The following is a 15,051-nucleotide window of genomic DNA, read 5'->3' as shown; positions in this document are numbered from 1 at the left end:
ATAGGTCTTTCTTGGGCATCGACGAAATTAAATGAGACTGTCAGATAGATAAGAATAATGGCTTCTTGTCATTCCTCTTTCGACCTCATCAATTTCCACGTCATGCATTGTTTTCAGGGAACAAATCAAGGGAAGATTTGTAAAGTACTGGCATTAATGGTCATTAAGCAATCGGGATACAAAAAAAAGGTGGTGGCATGCGTTACTTCTTTTGATGTTGTCATTTTTGTAGAAAACATTAAAGTTGGCTAAAAAGAGGAAGTGGTCATGATTTTCCCGTATCAGAATGGTTTTGCCTCATGGTGGTGAACTGTCGTTTTATAACCCAAATTTGAATTGGCCAAAGAAAGAGCAGGAAGATATAGTTTGATAGTTAGGGTCTTTTGCATGGAAAGCACAAACCAATTTCAGTGAATATAGGAAGGTTGTCGCTATATTAGGAAAGATTGCGGAGAAAGTTGAACATCATGATCAATGCTTGCAGGATGAGCTCGCAGTAGAAAGGAACCTGAATAATCGTGTTCAACAAGATGGTGCTTAAAGCTAAGAAAGGCCCTTTGATGCAGCCAAATGTTGAATAATTGCAAGAAGATACCCTTTAAAGAATTGCAAGAATTGACTGACTTTTTCCGAACTACTATACTCAATGAGGAAGAGTTTACAAATCTCCTTTTGACATTGATTGAAGAGGAAATAGCGGAAGAGATTGACAAAAAGATTGCAGAATGGCACCTGACACCCGAAGTTGGAGCTTGAGTCTGGTGATTTTATAGCCTTGTGGTCTTGTGATGTGATTTGGATTTTGGTTGCTTACTAGATCTTTTTCTGTTTTGAGAATGGTCATATTCAAGATCGTTATCTTTAAAGAAGTCATTTCTTGAAACGGAAAGACTTGGAGTAATAGTTATAAATAGGTAGATTGGTAGTCTTTTAGGGATATTTTGGGAAAACTTTGTTTTTCTCATTACAACAAAAACTTTTATGCATGTGGTTATCTGCTATTTTAATGTAGAAGAACTACTGGTGGCTTTCATATATTCATAATCTTTGAATTTTGGTGTGTGAATGCTTTTCTATTGTTTGAAATGGATGTCAGTTGGTGAATTTATATTGAAGTGGTGGATGATTTGAAATTTTAGTTATTGTGGAATATTATCTATGAATGGTGTTTCATAGTGGCTTTATAGTTGAAAATCTAAAAAATCCTAAAAATAGCAGTTAGTATTGTGAATGCCTTTACAAAGATTTTTGGTTAAAAGCACTTTCCTTTCTGGTTAAAAGCATATGATTTGTTTACTTATTCATTTAAAATCATTAGAAGGTAGTTGACACCTTGTTAAATAAGCAGAGAATCAGTTAGTTAATAGTTTGTTAGACTAATTCAACTGCGGTTACATTTGTCATCTTCGTGGGTGTGAGAATATAGAGTTAGGTGACAAATATGTTAACCAATAGATTGCCAAATTGGTTGCAATGGTAACACCTTCCGAAGAAGTTATTGGAGCCTCTTCCCTATTCATTAAACCTTCCTCTACCATTAGGCCTCCTACCTCTGAAGCCACCCCTTGTTTTACTACTTTGTTCTTGATTCCCACTTGATTCACCTTGTGCTTTTTTTGAAGATGTTCTCCCACCAAAAGATCCTCTTCCTCTAAAGATTTTTCCTCTGCCCCTTGACTGTTTTTCTTGTTTGAATTTATCCTCTCTTCTGCTTTACATGTCATTTGGAAGCACTCCTCAACTGTCCTAGGAGTGACTAGGTTTATCTCATCTTGGATATTAAAAATTTAGTCCATTCAAGTACCTGTCCACCTTCTCTCTCATTCTCCACATGACCAAACCTTATACTAAGTTTATGGAATTCTTCAATATAGGATGAAACATCCAAATCCCTTTGCTTCAAATTATGCAATCTCCTAAAATCTTGGATTTCATAGTCTACAAGTAAGAATTGTTCTTGCACCTTATCCACCATTCGGTCCAATGAACTGATCTTTGGCCTATTCTTCTTTAGCCTTTCTTCTTGGTTCTAGTTCCACCATGTCAAAGCAGGTCCCTTCAACTTGGTTTTAGAAAATTTGACTTTCTCATCTTCTACTATCTCTTTGTATTGAAAGTAATTGTTCAAAGCATGCACCCATTCTATCACTTCTTCACCAATCGTTTTTACCCCATACATAGGTAGGTCTATCTTCACATCAGTAGTCACTCCCCTCACAGTCCTCAACACATTTAGAAACCTTCTCTCTTTTGGAGCCATCTCCTCTTCATGAGGTCCTTCAGGAGGGTTCCTACTTTCACCCTCTTCTTCTTCTTCTTCAGGGTCACTCTCATCTGTAGTCCCCTTGTTCCTTCTATCTCTAGCTTCTAATGCTTCCACCTTTTCTCTTAGGGCTCTCAACTTCATAGCAACCATTGACCCACCTTATGGAGGCATCTTGTCCTCACAACTTCAACTATTCATCTTCACACTTCTAATCTCTTTCCCCTTCATAGTCAGAACGATAGCTCTCATACCACTTTGATGAAAAGGTGAGGGTGTAGATTCAAACTAGACACAAACACAAACAACTTTGACAATGGAAAGGATTCATAAAGGAAGATCCCACACCCAAATCATCTTAGGAACTTGGTAACAACCATTCATGGCTACAAATGCAAATTTTATGAACACACAACATCATCTAGACAATTGGTCCAATGAATTTTAAGATATTAGAGGACACTGAATAAAACAAAGAAACACTCTGCAACTTCCCTTGTTAAGGATCAATTACATTCCCTTCACAATGCACAACTAGTCCTAGTAGCCCTCCACTCTGTGTATTTGGCACTTAATTATTTGATCCTTGACCTCTGACACAAAAGATAGACATATTTAGAGACCCATTTGTGATTTGTACAACATAATTGGAATTGACCCTATGGTGTTTTGGAACATACTGACCAAAAATTGACTGGTAAGGGTTTTAGAGGATCAATTAGCCCTATTTTGCAAAGAAACTACCCCACAATTGCACTAAAATTTTTAATTAATAGATCTAATATATTTTGTTCATCACCAAATCAATAGTTTTTGGGCGCCCATAGTCATTGGATTGCAGCCAACTTATAAATTTGTCATCACAGTCTATGTTTCAAGCCTGTCACATAGAGATGTCAGGCCTAGAGTTTCCAAATACAATCAGCAACCTTGAACCCCTATTGTCTAGTCTTCTGCAAAATTCAAAAGACTTCCCAATCTCTCATTCCTTTGAATTTTGGCATTTACAACTGTGAAATGAGGGGTTATTTACATTTTTTTTGTGACAAAACCCTCACCTCCTAAGGTTTGATGACAACTTTTTCAAAACCTACTCAAAGTTGCTTAATACTACATGAAACTTGACCCAATTACCACCAAATGAAACTCGATTCACCACTCCACAATCTACCATAGGTTTCAAATCGTTACTCTATTGTATGAAAATGTACCAAACACTGCAACGCGGGAAAACAATAAATTTGCACACAGAACCAATATATTTCTTTATTCAACTTGCTGCAAAAAATATTCAACAGCCAATCCCCAACCATATTTAGGATTTTTTTAATAGATCTACATCCACTCTCTATGGTCCCTAACCACCTTTCAAGTTGTTTACCATTGGGTTACAATTCTTTTAACTTTGCATTACGTAAAGTGCAAAGTTGTCAAGCAACTTTTCCAACTTTTGCATTTTGTTGACAAAACTTTGTGAACTAACTCTAATTGACTTCTAATCAAAAAATACATGACTAAGGAGGTGAAATGGGTCAAATTAAATATTTACCTTCGACATTAGACAATTTATTACATTTGACATCATCATGACAACATTTGCTCATGTAGGCCCAATGACCAACATAACTCAACAATTGAGTTCAAACTCATTGCAAATGGTCCATAAGACCTTATTAAACCTTAACATGACATGAAAATTGAAAGAAAAAGAAAAAATCCAACTAGTCTCTCATAGAGGCATGAAATCCATTGGGTGCCCCTGCACCATACACCTGGGGTGAGAAAGATTTCAATCTCCTAATGAAATGGGTTGTTGAATTGAAACTGTATGCTTTTTAATGTCATCCTCTGACATCCAAGTAGCATCTTCATCTAGTAAGCCAAGCCACTTGACCAAGTATTCATTCTACACTCAATGTCTTGTCCTCTTCACCTCTCTTGTATCCAATATGACTTCAAGCTTCATGGGTTGGTTGGGTGGTAGGTCTTTAATCCATTCTTCAACCACTCTTCAACCTCCACTTCTGTTATACCCACTTCTTCACCTACAACAACAAATCCCATAAAAGGATAAAGGACAACAACATTAAATATAGGTGAGATAGCCACTTCATGGGGGAGTTCTATCTCATAAGCATTTTGTCCAAACTTATGGACCACTTTGCAAGATCCAATTTTTTCATCATTAGCTTGGTGTAATTTCCTTTAGGTAGCCTTTCTTTCTAGAGATTTTCAAGCACCATATCCCCAACCTTAAACTGAACATTCCTCCTCTTTTGATTTGCATGCTCTTTATACTTCTTCACACTTTGCTTGAGATTTTCTCTCACTTGCTTCTAGATGTCTTTCATTTCTATTGCAAACTCCTCTCCTTATGCACTTCTCCTCTCCATACCTTCAGATCTCTAAGTTCATATACCCCTCTTGGGCACATGTCATAGACAACTTCAAATGGGCTCTTCCCTATGCTTCGGTTAATGCAATCATTATATGCAAAATCTGCTTGGGGAAGTACCAAATCCCATTGTTGACCATGCTCCTTTGTATGATACCTTAACAAGTTGCCAAGTAACCTATTAACTACCTTTGTTTGTCCATCCCTTTGGGGATGGTAGGAAGAACTATATAGCAAATTGGTGCCCAATTTTCTCCACAAGGTCCTCCAAAAGTGACTTATAAACTTAGAATCTCTGTTTGAAACTATAGTGAGTGGAATTCCACGAATCCTCACAACCTCTTTGAAGAGAATTCTTGTAATATTAGAGGCATCACTAGTGAATTTACAAGGGAAAATCTATCACAACAAAACATTATCAAACCCTCTTTGAGTCTTAGGAAACCCTAAGACAAACTTTATACTTATACTTTCCCAAGGCCTATTGGGTATGGGTAAAGGTTGGTAGAGGCCTGCAGTTGAAGTAGTCCCCTTTGCTCTCTGACATATGGTACAACTCTCCACAAACTTCCTTACATCTACCTACATTTTAGGCCAAAAATAAAATCTCCTAACCTGCTCCAATGTTTTGTCAATTCCAAAGTATCCACCAAGACTGCCACAATGCTTCTCCCTTATCAAATTGGCTATCATAGAGCACCTTGGCACACACAACTGAGCCCCTTTGAGTAAACCATCTTGTAACACAAAATCAGAAAACTCACTATAAAAAGCATCTGAAAATTTATTGCAAACAAAAAATGCATCTTTAAAGTCATCATCATCTTGATACATACCTTTTACAACATCTATGCCTACACTTTGGAGTTGGATTTCCTGCACCATCAAAGATTGCCTACTAAGAGCATTAGCAACTTTTTTTGCTTAACCTTTCTTATGCTTAATTGTGAAGGTTTAGGCCTGCAAATATTCTACTCACTTCAAGTGCCTATGATTCAATTTGTCTTGGCTATTCAGGAAGCTTAATGCATGATTATCAGTGAACACAATAAATTCCTTTGGCAAGAGGTAATGTCTCTATTTCTTAACGGCTTGTATCATGGTATAGAATTCAATGTCATGTGAGGAATACTTCCTTTTGGTTTCATTTAACTTCTCACTGAATAATGCTACCAGTCTCCCTTATTGACTCAAAATTTCCCCTATGGCACAACCGCTTGCATCACATTCAATGGCGAATACCTTATTAAAATCAGGTAATGTGAGTATGGGCTACTGAGCCACTCTCCTTTTCAAATACTGAAAGCTTTGATCTGCCTCATTTATCCATTAGAATTTACTCCTCCTATCTCCCTTAACGATGTCTATGATAAGTGAACATATGTGACTGAAATTCATTATGAACTTTCTATAAAAACTTGCCAAACCATGAAAGCTCCTTACCTCTGCTACTGATCTAGGGGTTTGCCAACTGAGTATGGCTTCAACTTTTGTGGGATCTGATGAGTTGAGATATTAGCTCATTTTATTTCTAAAACTCATAATTTTTTGTCATGTTTTGATTTGTATAATGGGATGGTAATGATGTATTAAAGTTTGACTATATGCATTTCAGATGTTAACTGAACCCATTAAATCATGTTTTGTCTTTGCCAGTTATTTTTGTTGCCATGCCAGTTATTCCTACAGCGATGTGATTTATTCTTGTTGTCATACGGATTGTCATAGGCAATATCATGTGTGAAATGAATAGGTGTTATGATTAATTAAAATAGATATGTATATGCTTGTATGTTCTCTCTTTTCAATTGCAGGAATAAATGAGATGTTGCGGAGAAGGTTGTACTGTCACGTCGAAGGCGGTTAGAGATATTCAAGAGGGTGACTAAAAGTTCAAATCAGCAAAGAGGATAATTAGCATGAGGAATGACAGAGGAGTAGCAGGGCATGCAAGACTCATTTATGTCTGACTTTAGTGGGCATTAATCTTGTAATACCACCACACTATGTTCTTGGTTGTGGTTTGGTGTAGATCCACATTTTTAGTGGCTTAACTCCAACTGTTCTCCTTCATGAATGTTATCCGCCTCTTCTCATCGACGTGATCTTAATTGTAGGAAGTTGTTATTTTCTTTTAAATAAGTGTCTCCACCTCTTCTCTTAGGTTAGAAAGAAAGAGAGGGAAAAAGAGCAGAAGATTTAGAAATAAAGTTGCAGAGTGTTTGAGTTTCCTTTCATTTTGAATAATGTATCGACTTTTGAGAAACAATGAATAAAGCTATGCTATTTTGAGCACTTAGAGTTATTTTGTAAGCCTGGATACACTCATTCAAGGGGGCCCACTTGGTGAGTGTTCCTATGCCTATGTTAAATTTAGTTTTCTTTTTTTGCTACAGTAGATGTCCTTGCATTGACTCTTTCTGCAGCCACTGGAAACAGATCCATTGACTATTCCTGCAACCAAAGCAAACAAAGTAATTCATGTTTGACAACTTTGGTCTTAGTTAGCATTTCTTGAGTGAGTTTTATGTTAATGCAGAGTTTGCTTGTAGCCATTCAGTTGTTTTAATTCTTGCTTACTTTTACCAAATAGATTTTAGTTGTTGTAGTATTGCAGGGTAGCTATCGCAAGAACTTAGTGCATATATAGTGCAGACCCATTTCAAGTAATACATCCATGGGTTGACAATCAAATGAACTCCAGTTATGGAGATAGTAACTTTGCAAAGTGAATGTCCAAACTTTGGGTTGAGACTTTAACTATAGTTATTATTCCTATTGTTGGACCGAACATTTTTGGCGTCGTTGTCGGGGATGGTGTCAAACTAAGAACCTGTTATGGTTATTATCTTTTTAGTTTTCAGTTTAGTTGTTTTTGATAGCCCTTATTGTTTAAAGTAATTTTTATGAACCTGCATGCATAGGAGAAGAATAGATGCTCAAGGTAGATTCCTTCCCAGTCATCCTAATCATGCAAGAATCGATCCATATGACCCCCCAGATGTAAATCCTTTTGCTGCACTTTATCAAATCCTAGAAAATTTGAACTTCCTAAGAACAGCCTCCATTTTCTCTTTGGACCTCCTAAAGAGGAACTTCATTTAGTGAACTCTCCCAAAAGCCCAATGCAAAGAAATCCACCCACTAGTGAGAATAATCAACCTCCACCTGTGGCACCAATATTTGAGTTCCCTATCCCTGATCAACATGATAATGCTAATCTCAAGAACATTCCAGCTTCTTCTCTCCCTAAATTCTATGGATTAGTGACAGAGGACCCAGACACGTTCTTGTTTGATTTTGATGTCCTCTGTAGGAGTTTTGATTATACTACAGATGCCCATAGATTCAAAATACTCCCTGCCACTTTGAAAGAATCATCTTTAAGATGGTTTATGAGTCTAGGGAGTAGCACAATCACTACATGGGATGAGATGAAATGATTGTTTCTCATGAAATACAAGGATTATTGTAGAGGCACTGACCGCCATGGGGATGATATTTTTAGAATGACACAAAAAGAAGATGAGAGTCTTGAAGATTATTCGGAGAGGTTTCTATTCAGTGTCAAAAAGTCCAAGCATAACACTCTAAATGAAGATTCTCTCAAGCTGATATTTTTTAGGGGAATCAGTGATGAATGCACATATGCTTTGGATCTTATGGGAGGAGGTGACATAACACAATCCACATGGAATGACATTTAACAAATTTGTCAGAAGTATTCGAGATCTACTTCTAAAAAGAATAGGTGTTTCAAGCCAAAAGTTGCTTCATCAACATTTGGTAATGGAGTTTCTAGAATGGAACTTAGCCATTTGTTGAAGGACTTTAAGGAGGTTATCATAAATAATATGGCTACTCAACTTGACACACTCTCAGCTAAGAAGAAACATGAGGAATTTGATGCAGTTCTTGCAGAATTCTGCCCCCATTGTAGACAAAGGAAAAGAGACTACAGATGTAAAATGGTTGCAAATCTTGAAGTTCCTGATTTTAAGACAATATAAGGTGATGATGAACAAGTTTTTTATGTTTAAGAAGGCCAAATTTTCCAAGACAAGGTATGCCTCCCGATCCACTTTCTTTTTCTGGTTATAGTGGAAATTCCTATGCACCAAATAATCAATGGCAATCTCCATATGCTCAAAATTTTGGTAGTTATCCAAATTGGTATGGTTCTTAAGGCCAATGGAAACATTTTTCCAATCAAACTCCATAGTGGTAGCAACCACAAGGAAATTGGTCTCCACCTCAGGGACCATGGCAACAATTTCAACAAAATTGGCAACTGGCTCCTTAATAGAGGGGGAGTCATCCATGGACAAATCAGTCTTCTAGATATCAACAACCTATGCAGCAGCCAAAACCACTTGCAATAAATGCCTCCCCTTGCAGCCACTAGTGTTCCACCTAAACCCACACATTTGTCCACTCAACCAATGTCAAATCCTAATAGTGAATCCCAACAACAACAACAAGTTTATTCAGTTGATCCTAATCAATACCCAACCTATTCACTATCTATAAGTGATATTCACCTCAGATCTGGGACAACTTTGTCTAATCTGTCCCCACCAATTATAACTGAAATACTAAAAGAACAAGAAATCTCTAGTCCAATAGTTCCAATGCCTCAAAATCAACAAATACCTCCATTTCCTCAGAGGTTGCAAGAAAAAGAGATTCTTCCAGAACAAGAATAAAGTTTTGATATTTTAGATCAACTGAAACATGTATGTGTTAAAATCCCATTGTTACAAGCTATTAAGGATGTCCCTGTATACAGTAAGGCACTTAGGGAAGCATGTCTAAAGAAGCCTGGTAGAAAGAAAAAAGATCTGCAAACTGTGCATGTAATGGGTTAATTGGCTGATATTATGTTAGGAAAAGTTTCAATTCCTAAGTATGTTGATCCTGGTAGCTCTGTTGTGAATATAGTCATCAATGGCACTCAGATAAAGAATTCTTTGATAGATTTGGGAGCAGCCATTAATGTTATGACAAGGGATATTATGCAGCGGCTTGAAATAACTAGTCTCAAACCTACACCTACAGTCCTACAGCTTGTTGATAGTTCTACAATTTGACCTGATGGTATGATTGAAGATATAGTTGTTGCTTTGGATTCTTGGGAATACCCTATAGACTTTATGATCATGTCTCCTAAGGCCACATTGGGAGGATATCCAGTGGTTTTGGGAAGACCTTGGCTTGCTACAGTTGATGCATATATTGGATGTCGGTCAAGGGATATGACTATCTCAGATGGAAATACTACCAAAACATTAGCTCTGTATTCTCCTGCTCAGCCCCAATTTGATCAACAACAAGCCATTTGGCCTAACTTGGGAAGACCTTGGCTTGCTACAGTTGATGCATATATTGGATGTCGGTCAAGGGATATGACTATCTCAGATGGAAATACTACCAAAACATTAGCTCTGTATTCTCCTTCTCAGCCCCAATTTGATCAACAACAAGCCATTTGGCCTAACTTGGGAGAAGAATTCAAAGAAGGGATTGACTCTATCAATCACCTTATGATGATTAATAAAGGACCATTCATCCAACTTCATGATGATGACTCAATTCTCTATAAAATTCTGACAAATGAGTTAAGACAAGAGCAGCAATCACAGGAGTTAGTATCAAATATTTCAGAATCACTTTCTTGCAGCCACTGATATATTGCATACTTCGTTGCCACTGGAAGTCTGCACTTCTCATTTTTCTGAAGTATCTCAGATTTATCTTACTATCAAAGTGGAAGTTGATTCAAACAAATATTTGAATATCAACAGTTGCTTACAGAAACTCAAAGAGTAGCACTTGTGGACTTGCTCAAATGTCATAAACATGCTTTTGCATGGGATTACAAGGATATGCATGGAATTGATCCTACAGTTTGTACCCACCGTATCTACATAAAATAAGACTGTAGACCACTTAGATAGCCACAAAGAAGAATCAATCCTGCATTAAGGGAAATAGTTAAAGAAGAATTGTAGAAATTGTTAAATGCTGGATTTATCTATCCTATTTCAGATAGTCAATGGGTATCACCTTTAGTGATAGTTCCCAAGAAAGGAGGAAAATGGCGGGTATGTGTGGATTATAGAGCTTTGAATTTGGTAACCAGAAAGGATCATTTTCCATTACCATTTGAGGATCAAGTATTAGACTCCTTGGCAAGGAAGCAATACTTCTCATTTCTTGATGGATTCAGTGGCTACAACCAGATTCAAATCGCCCCAGAGGATCAAGAAAAGACTACATTTACTTGTCCTAGGGGAACATATGCATATTATGTTCTTCCTTTTGGATTATGTAATGCTCCAACTACTTTTCAAAGAGCAGTGATAAGTATATTTTTTAGATATTTCATAGGACAACATGGAAATTTATATGGATGATTTTACAACCTATGGTTCAAAATTTGAAGAAGCGTTGAAGAACCTAAAGAAAGTTTTGCAGCGGTGTGAAGACTACAATTTATCATTGAATAGTGAAAAGTGCTTCATGATGATGCAGGAAGGCATATTTCTTGGTCATCATATCTCTATAAATGGAATACAAGTTGCCCTAGCAAAAATAGAAGTCATTCAAAGTATCGCTGCACCGGTAAAGGAAAAAGATGTCAAAAGTTTTCTTGACCTCATGATGGATAATATAGAAGGTTTATCAAAGATTTCAGCAAAATTGCAAACCCTTTATATTCTCTTTTGACTAAGGATATGGAATTTAATTGGACTTCCTCATGCAATGAAGCTTTCTTGGATCTCAAACAACCATTTACCCAAGCACCAGTTCTTGAGGGTCCAAATTGGTCCTTACCATTTCAATTTCATATAGTTGCATCATATTATGCCATAGGAGCAGTCTTAGGATAGAATATTGATAATTTGGAGAGTGCGATTTATTATATCAGCAAGAACATGCAGGGGCCTGAGCTTAATTACACTGTCACTAAAAAATAAATGTTAGTAGTTATATATGCACTCAACAAATTTAGGCATTATATAACAGGATATCTGATATTTGTGCATACTGATCATACCACAATTAGATATCTAATGAATAAACCTTCAATTACAGGAAGATTGGCTCACTAGTTACTGTTGATGCAGGAATTTGATATTACAGTTGTTGATAAACTAGGAAAGTCCAATGTGGTTGCAAATTATCTTTCTAGGCTTCAATTGTAGGATGATCCTATAGCCATATATGATGCTTTTCCAGATATAAAATTTATTCCTTATAAGAGCACACACTTCCTAGTATGTTGATATTGCCAATTATTTAGCTGCTAATAAAATGCCAATTCATTGCTCTCCCAAAGAAAGAAGATTGTTGGTTGAGAAAAGCTTTAACTTCTCATGGATTGTTGATTGTTTTCTTTATACTAGACTTGACCAAGTCACGAGAAGATGCGTTAGAAAGGATGAAATATATGATATCCTTCATGCATGTCATGATGAGCCATGTGGAGGACATTTTGCTGCTAAGATAACAACACTTAAAATATTGAGCACAGGATATTATTGGCCAACATTATATAAGGATGCAACATAATACACCAGGAAATATGATAGATGTCAGCGCATGGGTAGGTCTACTAGATTTGATGAGATGCCATTATATCCGCAGACATTAGTTGCACCATTTGATAAATGGGGATTAAATTTTGTTGGGCCAATTGATCCCCCTTCTAATGGAAAATCTTATATTCAGGTATGTACTGATTATGTAACCAAATGGGAGGAAGTACGAGCTATGACACATGCAAGAGATAATAAAGTGGTTGAAGTTCTCTATGAAGAAATATTTACCAAGTATAGAGTTCCAAGAGAAATTGTTTCAGACCAAGGACCACAATTTACTTCCACATTGATTGCAGCATTGGTTAATGAATACAATATAAGGCACGGGATGTCTACCCCATACCATCCACAAGCAAATGGACAAGTAGAAGTCACAAATAGGGATCTAGAAGCCATTCTTACTAAAACAATATTTGTTCATAAAAAATATTGGTATAAAAGACTTCTTGGAGCCATTTGGGCATATAAAACAACATGGAAAACACCAATTGGTTTTACACCTTTTGAAATGGTGTATGGAAAAGCAACAATGATGCCTATTGAGTTTGAACACAAAACTCTAAGGACAACTCTACAATTGAATATGACACTTTCTGAAGCACAAAAAGACCGTATTCAACAATTGAATGCTTTGTGTGAGCTAAGAAAGATGGTTGTCCAAAAAATAGAACTTATTCAAAATCAAAGAGCAAAGTGGCATGATAAGTACATAAAGGAGAAGACATTTCAAGCAGGTGACTGGGCGTTGTTGTATGATTCTAGATATAAGGATACTATGGGAAAGTTGTAAACAAGATGGTTAGGCCCATATGAGATAGAAGAAGTTTTAAAAAATGGAGCAGTTCGCTTGACCACTAGTGATCCAATCTGATTCAAGCTTTTAGTAAATGGTCATCAACTCCACCTGTATCATAAGCCAGCAACCAAAGAACAATTCCTACAACAATTCACCAATCAAGATCAAATATTAGTTCCTGCAGTAATTAGAGAAGTTCCTGCAACAACTGGCGAAGTTCCTACAACAATTGACGCAAGCATTCAAGGTGTTGTTCCTGTAGCTTCTGCAGGGAATGTTCCTAGCACTCAATAATTCTTCAAGCATCATTTCATAAAGATATTTCCATGTCTTATGGAAATATTATTCTCCATTAATAATTTTTCCATCCACGTCATCCTACTTCATTTATTTATATCATTTCATTCACGTCACATCATTTCATTTCACCATTCTTTTGGCTAACCGTTTCATGCAACATTTATTCGCACAACTGCAGGTATGCACATAGCTTATTTTTTTATTAATTATGCATTTATTATTTTACCGTGATTATTGCCTATTTCAAATTTGCGTACACTTCCCTCTGTCCTTTCCGCATGTGTGGACACATGTCAAAATAAGTTGGGGGGTGTTTTATTTGGTTCGATTTCCAAAATTAGTAATTATGTGTCCTTGTCAGTAACTTGATTTGATTGCTTACCATCATTCTTTTTAATGAGATGTTTTTTTTGGTATGAGTGAGAAATGAATTTTATCACTGAAAACTATAAGTAAGGAATTTTCAAGCAAATATTTTTAGTTCTGCAGAATACTTTAGGTCCTCATTCTCAGCTGCGGAAATTATTTTGTGAGTTGAGATAGTAATGGGTGGAGATCCTATCCGCCATGAACCAATAATCCATGACACATTGTTGCAGGATGCCCTTTGTGAGCATTATTTCTGACTACATGGGTGGATTGATTACTTTCTGAAAATAACAGATTATAATGAAGAAATTGCTTCCGAGTTCATGCATTCATTTAATCAAGGGGAAGCTTTTGTCAAAGGATTGAGGGTTATTGCTATAGAACATCAAATAGCTGAAGTTACTAGGTTGCTGCAGGAAGGAGAGTTGTTTCCTGAATCCAAGGATGCAAGAAGCATCAGAGAAGAATTTACACACCCCACAGATGGACCTTTGGCGGTGGATAAGCAGGGAGCCAGACGAGTATCTCTTCCAGCAGAATGGCCCCAGGTGGCATTGTATATAATGAAATACATTACCTGCGATGGAAGGTATTCAAATTTACATTCAGTCCATTTTAAATTGCTTAGTCATTTACCGCATGGACGAAGGGTAATGTTCCAAATTTTCTATACCACCTTATTTCCATAAGTGCCAAAGAAACATGAAAGAATCGGAATCATTTTGTCAGTCATCATGGTTTGATAAAATTGTTAGTAGAACGTTCTCTTAGGGATGTTTCTCAAATGGCATGGGGGGTATTTGAAGATATACTATAATTTAGGGTTGAAGATTCTCCTGTTGCAGAGGAATTAGCAGCCCAAGAGGAGGATATAGGAGATCCCTCATCTCCTAGAATTTCTGCAGGAAATGAACCTCCCATTACCAAAGAAGCTTTGACTGTGGCAGAAGATGTGGTGGTGGAAACAAACATTGAGCAGCCCTCCACTCATTTCCAAAGAGGTGTGACATCTTCTAAAAGAAAAGGGGAAGAAGTAGAGACAATTGATGCAGAAGAAGAAACTATGGTTCAACCACAAGTAATGCAAGTTTCTCCTGCAACAAAGAGGCGTAAGCCGAAGGGAAATACTCCTACAGCAAATCCTCTAGTAGAAATTGTTCCTGCAGCTACTCCAAAGGTATATGCAAGAAGGACTCGACATAGTACACATAAAGTTCATCCAACAAGCAATGCAACGGAGGTCATTTCAATAGAAACATCAGAAGAGGAACGTGGGAGTCCAACAGAGGTTAAATTCTAGGAAGAACATGGCGTTGATAGACTT

This window comes from Cryptomeria japonica, chromosome 5, assembly GCF_030272615.1.
Source record: "Cryptomeria japonica chromosome 5, Sugi_1.0, whole genome shotgun sequence".
Taxonomy (NCBI): Eukaryota; Viridiplantae; Streptophyta; class Pinopsida; order Cupressales; family Cupressaceae; genus Cryptomeria; species Cryptomeria japonica.
Note: the sequence above shows the minus strand (reverse complement) of the source record.